This window comes from Acinonyx jubatus, chromosome B2 (genome assembly GCF_027475565.1).
Source record: "Acinonyx jubatus isolate Ajub_Pintada_27869175 chromosome B2, VMU_Ajub_asm_v1.0, whole genome shotgun sequence".
Taxonomy (NCBI): domain Eukaryota; kingdom Metazoa; phylum Chordata; class Mammalia; order Carnivora; family Felidae; genus Acinonyx; species Acinonyx jubatus.
Window position 1 is genome coordinate 53,921,436 of NC_069385.1, and position 8,795 is coordinate 53,930,230.

Here is an 8,795-nt window from a genome sequence, read left to right on the forward strand (position 1 = left end):
TAAAGGCTCGGCGTTCCTGCGGCCTTCGCGGGGTCCGCTTGGGCACCAGCCTTGGGGAGGGTGCGCCCGCTTCCCAAAGCAAAGCCGATCCGGAGCACAGCGAGGCTCCTGTCGCCTCCATTATCTGCACTGGAGCGGCTGCAGGACAGAACTTACCCTAGCAGGCTTCGCTGCCCCCCCCCCCTTGCCGAGTAGCTTCCAGGGATTCTGGGGAGCTTCTTCCGCCTTACACCCCCAGTCCTCCCGCCTGCCTTCCCCGCCCCCCCCCCCCGACTGCAGTGCTCTCTCACGCCCTGGTCCCTGCGCCGCTCTGGGAGAGCGCACGCCTAGGGAGAGGTGATCCCCAATCTCCAAGAGATTAATTCTTATTTAAGCTCTCCCAGCAGCTTGAACTTGTCGAACAAGAGCTTGCCCGCCGGTCCTCCGGGCGTGGGCCGGCTAGGGGTCAGGGGTCACACCTCCTGCTCTCCCGCCCTCCGCGGCGCTTTTGCTGGTGGGGGGTGGGGTGGGGGAGGAGCACTGAGACCCGCTCTCCGAAATTCTGCCTGCCTTCCCCCAACTGCACTTTCTTCAGACTCAGGGTCAACCCGGGCTTTCGATCAGAGTTTGTGTGTGTGAATGCTTGCGTCCCCCGAGCCCTCGGAGGGCGCAGCAGCTCCTCCGCCCGGCGGGCACAGGCTGTGCGCTCCTGCAGGAAGCCGCAGCACGTGACTGCAACTTTCCGCAGCAGCCTTTGCGGGGCCTGGACCCCCGGCCTGCGCACCCCACACGCACGAGAGCCCGCGTCCTTGCCAGGGTCGTACAGCCTCCGGGGCTCGGGAGCTGGGGACACCCGGAAAAAGCAAGCCAGGAGACGACTATTTCCCAAATTAACCCTCCTTGGCTTTTTTTTTTTTTTTTTTGTATTGGGACGAGATTAGGGAATCGTGGGACTAAACCATAAACCTGAGGGTATTTTTGAGGAGAATGGAAAAGAAATTAAAATTTTTGACAGCCAAATTGGGCAGCGTACTGGCCACGCACGCGAAATGGTACAAACTTTAACTCCGCGCCCAGAAAGGGAAGTGATTTCCAGGCGTCGTTTGAGAAACACAGTTATTGTCCGATGCTCGGTTTTGGAGCCTGGGGTTCTGGCTCCTGCCAGGGACCCACTTGTCCCGCCGCCGCTGCCTCTGCAGCCGCCGCCACCACCGTCACTATCATGTGGACGCAGAGTGGGGCGCTTCGTTAAGGACAAAGAACAAGATCCAAGTACAGTACTGCATCTCAGGCGAAGATGAAGTCCAATGTCAAAGACTAGACCTGGGCCTGTCCCTGGGGCAAAGCCTTAGGATTCTGTGGCAAGAAGGCGACCTAGAAACTGCTTTTTGGGAGGGGTCGCTTGGAGGTAGGACTATGGCTCTCGGAGGGTCCAAACTACCTCTTCCTCTATTCCCCGACATTCTTGCCCTGCTGGCTCATTTGTAGGCATAAAAACTTCTGGAAAATACTCCCGAGGCTCATCAAATTGTCTCAAAATCAAAATGGGAATGCCTCCCTCTTTTTCCTGTCACCAGTCCCTAATCAAGCAGGGTATCCAGGAGTCCAGTGAATAGAAACGTGGGCGCGCGCGCGCGCGCGCACACACACACACACACACACACACACACCACCACCACCACCACCACCACCATCATCCAGTCCTGGCAAAAGGCACAACACGCGCGCACACACCCGCAGCATGTTCGTCCTGTGTTCTGTGCGCCCGGCTGTAATTATCGGCGCGCTTTGCATAAATCACAATGCAGTTCTGAAATCATCATGATGACTTTCTGGCATGATTGGTTCAGTGGCAACAGCAGCTACAAGATCCAGAGTAGGCGGGAGGGGCTGGGGCGCTTGCCGCCCACCAGGTCCAAGGGGAGCCTAAAGCCGAAGTGCGTGCAGGCTTCTGCTCATTCAAAGGTGTTGCAGGCCACAGGGCCCTCGGATCTAAGGTGTAGAAACTTGGGACTCTCCTGGGTGCAGCTCATAGAAGAAAGTCTCCGCAAGACAGACTGTTACTTTCCATCTTCCTATCAATGCGCTGCAGCTTGAATCACAGTAGGTGCAGCCTGAATCACAGTAGGTGCTACATAAATGTTAGGTGAATAAAGGAGGAAAGTCTGCAGATTTCCCAAGAAGCCCCAGGAGGCACAAGAAGGCTAACTTCTGGTAGCCAGGATGTGGGGGTTCAGCCTCTGTCCCAACTAGCTGTGTAACCTTGGGCAAGAGACTAGACCTCTCTGGGCTCCAATTGCCTGTAAATGATTATACCCTGTTCAACCTTAACTTTCAGAGATTTTTTCCTGAAGGGAAAAATCCAGGAGGGGAAATGATTGCTAAGGGGCAAATGCCACCTATCTCAGAAATGCATTTTAACAGAGACACGGTCTCTGATGAGTTTATAAGCAGTTGTCTTGGGGAGGGAGTGGAGCCACATTCCCAGAGATTCTGAAGCCCTTCTGACCAGGTCTAAAGATAGCCCCTAACTTCCTCTTTAGCCTCTTGTGAGTGTGGGGCTCTCCACCAAAATCAAAGTCAAAAACACAACGAAGGCATCTTTTATCACAGAACATTTTTACTTTGGCCCAGGAGGTAAGAAATAAGATCACGAGAAGGACCATGGAATCTAGGGTCTCTCTGTCCATCCATCAATCATCACGCCATTCATCACATACTGAGCACCCATTATGTGTCGGAGATTAAGGACCTGATCTCTTTCTCAAGGAGGCTACAGGGAGAGCAGACACACACAAAAGGTGCTAAATGCATTGGCTTGGACTAAAACACAGAACATTCTGGAAAAATATACAAGGGACCCTAAACCAGCATGGAGTGAAATAGCCTGTGAGGGGATGCCTGGAAAGCTGGTCTTGTGTTACGGGAATCTACTGCCTCTGAAAACTGTCTTATAGCTCACTCTCCCTACTAATGCCCCTTCCCATCCACTTAAAAAGGAAAGTAGAGTCAGGTCAACTAAATGGTATGAGAGAGAGAGTCAGGGGTGCAAGGCACCCTTCCAGCATCAGATTATGTGGGTCTGACTCCTAGCTCTCCATTCACTAGCGTTCCTAAAAATGGTGCCATTTTCTCCAGTTCCCTTATCCATTCTTCTAAATTAAAACAGCAAAGGAGAAAGAAAAAACTTTTCTATTAGCAAACAGAGCTGAAGCTGGTGTGGAACAGAGACACCTCTTCCCCAACCAATGATCAATGCCCTCTCAGAGGTCATTCTACCTGTGGAGATTCATTGCTTTAAAATGCCCTTCACTTCACTGACTAGCAGAGTTGAGAAATACACAGAGCCAGGAAATGTCCAGGGAAATCTACCCGCTAAGCTTGGCTGAGGTTTGACATTCTTTCTCCAAAAGATGGTCCAACACACGTTTTATTTATGTGTTTGTTTGTTTACATGAGGAGAAAGTTGATTTTCAAATCAAAATTCAACCTATGGTTGGTTGTTGCTTCCCCAGTGGATGGGGCATGAGAGAGAAAACGGGTCATGGAGCAGATTGTCCAGCGCAAAATAGGTGCTCAGTGAGGGCTTGCTAAGTGAAAGAATGAAAGAAACCATCTCGTCAAGCTTGCTCCTGATTCTGCTGTGGGCCTCTCTACAAGTTGCTTGCATCTTGTCTAATTCTACTCAGAAAAGACACTGAGAACAATCCAGAATAGAGACAGGTGCTCTAGAACCCAACTGGTGCTGAATTGTGGAGTTTTTTGTTCACACTTTCCAGGACTGTGTTCACTATGAGTTGTCTCTCTGCTCCCTACCAGTTAGGAAGATGAACACTGTTAACAGTAACAGGATTAAGAAAATGTGCTGTGTGACAGGCTTCTCTTTTTTTCCCCCTTAGCAAATAACATTGTCTCTACATTCATTCACACCCTCCCTCCCCTGGAACCACAGCAGCCAAAGAAATTCAGGCTGAGGATTAGAGTAAGATATTCTTCTTGCCCCAGGAATAATCAAATAGAAACATCTTTCTTTCCCTTATCCCTTACTTTATTTCCTACATAAAATTATTTATTCACTTATATCCTGTCTTGGTGCCAGAAGAATTTATCATAGCTCTCATGTCAAATTGCTTTATTTGGGACCTGGGCTCCCTCCCTCAAAGAAAACTCATTAGAGATGTATTTAAAACAAAAACAACCAAAGATGTTACCAGAAACATAGGAGCAGGAAAATAATGTGGTCTCCTTCTCTCCCCCCAGGAAGATGGGTCAACAGAGACAAAGCTGCCAGTTTCTTATTTCCTAATAGCAAGAATAAAAAGTTTATGGGAGACATGAGAGATGTTCAGCTCTCCAAAGGCCAGGGAGTTTCTTGAGACAGAGACTATCTGATTAATCTTCGGATTGTCAGTCCTAGTGCCTTGGCACATAGTGGTTCTTATAAATGTGGAATGCGTGAGTGACCCTGCCTCATGACAGATGAGGTGTGAAGCGAGAGGCTTGCCTTTGCTCTGCCCCAGCAATTGGGAGAGTAGGGAGTAGGTAGAGACAGACAGGTCCTCTAGACCTCCAAACCTTGGGAAGGAATAAAGGTAATCATTCAGCTTACTAACACAAAAGAATGACTAGCTAGAGAGACGAGAAAGCAGATTACATCCAGGGAGAGATTAACCACCAAGCCTTCTTCAACCTCTTAATTTCCTGTAAATTACATAGTCTGACTCGGTTTCCATTTAACCCAGAATGACAGAGCACATAAATTAGAAGGGACCCTCGAGATTAGTATTCATCTAATTCCATCATTTCATAGATAAGAAAACTGAGATCCTTAGAGACAAAGCTTGTCCTAGGTCACTCACTTAGAGGCAGAGGCCATCACCAGAACCCAGAACTCTTGAAGCGGAGTCTAGCAACAGTTAATGGAGAAAACGGCACCATTTTTAGGGTAGCTAGTGAATGGAGAGCTAGGAGTCAGACCCAGATAATCTGATGCTCTTTGAAATATTAATTCCACTGCATTAAGCTACCTCCTATTTCCCAGAAGGGTTTCTAGAATCCCCAATTAAGGCAATTTCGCTTCACTTACAAGTGAAGTAATCAGAATTAAGAGAAGAGTTTTGTGCATCTTGAAGCAATAGTTCAGTGTTTCTAGAACTTCAAACTCCTCCACTTCCTAAGTTTTTCTTCAAATTCTTTCCCTGCCAGTACTTAAAATTTGCTGTGTCTCAAGGGAGAGAAAATTTGTCAGGTCTTTTTCTGTTTTGTAGAGAATGATGTGGGCTACAAGAGGAACTACTTAGAGATACTAATTGTAGCTGCTGAGAAAAAGTCAATGATTAGAATGAACGATTAATTACTAAATTTGATCAGAGTAGATTGCTAATCTGGGCCTTTCAGATTTTAAAAACATCCCTCTATTCCCTCCACAGCAGGGACCTGCTTTATCCAGATTACTGTTTCAACACTAGTAGAAACAATTGTTATGTAAAACGGGGTAGCCCGTTTAAATGTGGCTAACATATTTGAGAATACGCTACGATTTTTTTATTCTATGAATACGTATATCAGGATCACATATTTGATCTCTGCCAATGCAGTGAGAAGCATACATTCTAGTATGCTTTGTTTCCAAATGATCTAGTTCACACAGTACCCTGTTGTCCTCCTATTCTTGTAAGTAATTTCAGAATTCACATCACTTACAAAGATGCCGAGTGGCTATTTAGGGAAGTCTGATTCAAAAAAAAAAAAAAAAAAAAACCCTCCAAAACAAAACAAACCTCCCCCTCTCTTCTCCCTCCCCAAAACCCCACGTGCTTTGTGCAAGACAGAGTCAACCAGTGGGATTCACAGGAGGTCCCCAAGTCAAATGCTGCAGCTGCGTTTTTAAAAAGGGTTGGATAAACTACAGCCGTTAATAACATCTGTATCTATGCAAGCTAAGATGATGATAGGGGTAATCAGATCTCATGCTTCAGGGCATAAGATGATTGCCTGCTGGGAGGGGGAGGATTTGGCCTTTCAGGTAAAGCAGTTCACAACTCAGGAGGTAGGTTGCAGACATTTCTCCCAGTTTTTAAAATTTCAAGTATAATTGACATGATTTTGGAGTGGATGAAACAGTGATTTGAAATCTAGTGTTTCTATCAGACTGAATAATGAGATATTTCAAATACTTACATACGTCACATACAACATATACGTATCTCGCTATAGACAAGACACAAATATTTGGGTGCCTTTTTTTTTTTGAAGGCTGAGGTTCCTAGATATGTTTTGACCAACTTTTAGTGCAAAGTGGATGCTTCATAAATATTAACAGCAATGAAAACAGTGGAAGTAAATTCAACTTTAGTCCATGCATTAATGATTAGCTAAGATAATATGTAATTACCCAAGTGTTCATAACCGCACATACTTGGATCCCTAAATATATCAATTTCCAGTTGCATTAGCTAAATCATGATTGGGTTGCATGTTTGGAGTATACAAGGAATGCATTCATTTTAAAGTCCTGGTCACTAAAATATTTTTAAAAACTTAATATTTGTCTGGAAGTGAGAAAGGAATCATGCAAGCTAAATCTTACCTTCTCTTTTGATTTCTTTCACATTCTCAAACCCCAGGAGGGGGACACGTTAGTACAGTTGCACAATTTAATCAATTTTGAAAACACTTCTGCAAGTGTGAGCAGGGTAAAAGAACTCCCTTTATTTAGACACGTCAACCCATACCGCAGGGCATACAACATCAGACAGCTGTCCACATTTCAGAGAGGTGTAGAAGCTTTTGAACGAGTAGGTTTCTAGCAGAATGGTTAGAGTCCTTTTGGCATGAAAGACATTCTTGCTACTGGCTTCATCATTCTTACTAAGCCATTCACTTCTATTCCACACAGAGGGACTGTTCTGAAGGATGTGGCTGTTAAATGCAATTTTTAAAATGATGCACATAAACAGTTTTAAAGGGGGAAAACCCTGCAGCTGTTTTGGCTGCAGACAGGCATGGGAAATTAGTCAGAAGCCCAAAGCATCATAGTTAATAACCATTATTCTGTTGTCTGGGATGTTTGTTTAAATACTATTGACACTGTGTATGTATTGTCATCTTCTCTAAATTGTAGCTCTTAGCCACTGAAATCTTGTTAAAGACCACCTAGGGTTTCCTCTGTATGATGCTGAATTGTGTATTCACCTGATGGATAAACAAAAACCAGATTTTTTTTTTGTTTCAATTTTTCTCTCATCTGCAACTAGCAGGAAATTTTCTGGACTAAAGAAAGAGATTACTTGAGTACAGAAGAAATAGTCGCCGTGGGGTCCCAACCTTCGTCATTTCTCCTCTAGTGATAGAAAATGAACAAACCCATCAACTGATTAATACAATTCAGTCTGCTTAAAATTCACAGATCTGTTTGCTATGAGGCTGTATTTTAAAAGACTCATACTTGCCATTAAGTGTGAAGAAATCAGTAACTATTCTTTTCATCAACAGCATGTTGGGTTCCCCCCTTCCCCCCATTTCGATTTTGCTTAATAAGTGAGGTCATTTGGGAGAAGAGCGGCTCTGGTGGGTGGGAAAAAAAAAAATCTAACAGCCCGACTCCCAAGTTGAGAGCTCCAGATCACGGGCCATTCAGTGCAAAGCGTTTTATATCTTGACTTATGAGGGGACAATAGCCGGTTTTACAAAGGCACCACCTGTGATTTAGCACGGATGACATCTTTGTTAAGGAGGAGCCGGAGGGCAGAAGAGAAAACAGCACGTGCACCATCCGGAACGTGTTACCCTGACCCACCTTCAAGGCCCTTTCGCAATGTCGCCGAGGCCTCGTCAGGTATTTTGCTTTAGAGTTTTACAAAAGGAAGTGAAGAGAGAGAAAGGAAATGAATGTTGTCCACGCGAATTGACCCAGAGCTCTGGACTTACGGCTTGCCAGCGCCAAGCTGTCCCATTTTACAGATGGGTAAACGGAGGTCGGGTCCGCGGAGTGTCTGGCTCAGCAGGTGCACGGGGCTGGGGTCCCCCGCGAGGCTTCGGGGCCGCCCGGGCCGGGGGCGCGGAGGGCGGCGAGTCCCCGTCTCCGGCCCAACCTTCAGGCCGGTGGCTTTTTGCTTCCTTCCCGAAGGTCGTTTCTGACAAATCTATCTATTTGGGGCAAATTGTCAGTGAGAAACTTCCGCTCGAACTGCCCTGGACAAAACCGGCTGTTTGAAAAGGGTAAATCCCGCGGCCCGGCGAGGCGAACAATGGGCCGCTGGTGCTGCTGCGGCGGGGGCGGCCGGGCGGGCCGCACAAAGGGCGGATTAATTGGGGCCGCGGCTGAGCGGTTCGCGCTAGCTCCACTCAGCCAGCGCTGCGGGGCGCCCCATTGACTGGGCCCCGAGCCCCACTTTTCACAAACTCCAAACAAAAGTCAATTTCTTTTTTATAAGGCGGGGGAGGGGGCCGCAGCCAAAGATTCTCCACTCGCTCCTGCGCCACATTCTTGCAGCATAGGGGTGAGGGGGGTGCTGGAGGGAGAGGGATATGGGGGAACGGAGGGGATCCGAAAGGGACTGGGTGCTGCTACCGCGTCCCTGTCCCCGCCTCCGCTGCACCCCCACCCGTCCGGACACCCGTCGCGCCCTCCTGACGCACCTACCTTCCACCAGGTGGGAGTTTAGATCCCTGCGGGAGGCCTGGAAGCGGCCGAGGAACGCGGTTGGGGTGACGGGGACCCGGACCCAGGTGAGGGTTGGCACCACCCAGTGGGGAAAAGTGTAGGAGAAGAGGAAAGAGAAGCCCGTTAAGGATTCTAGACCTCTGGAGGTGGG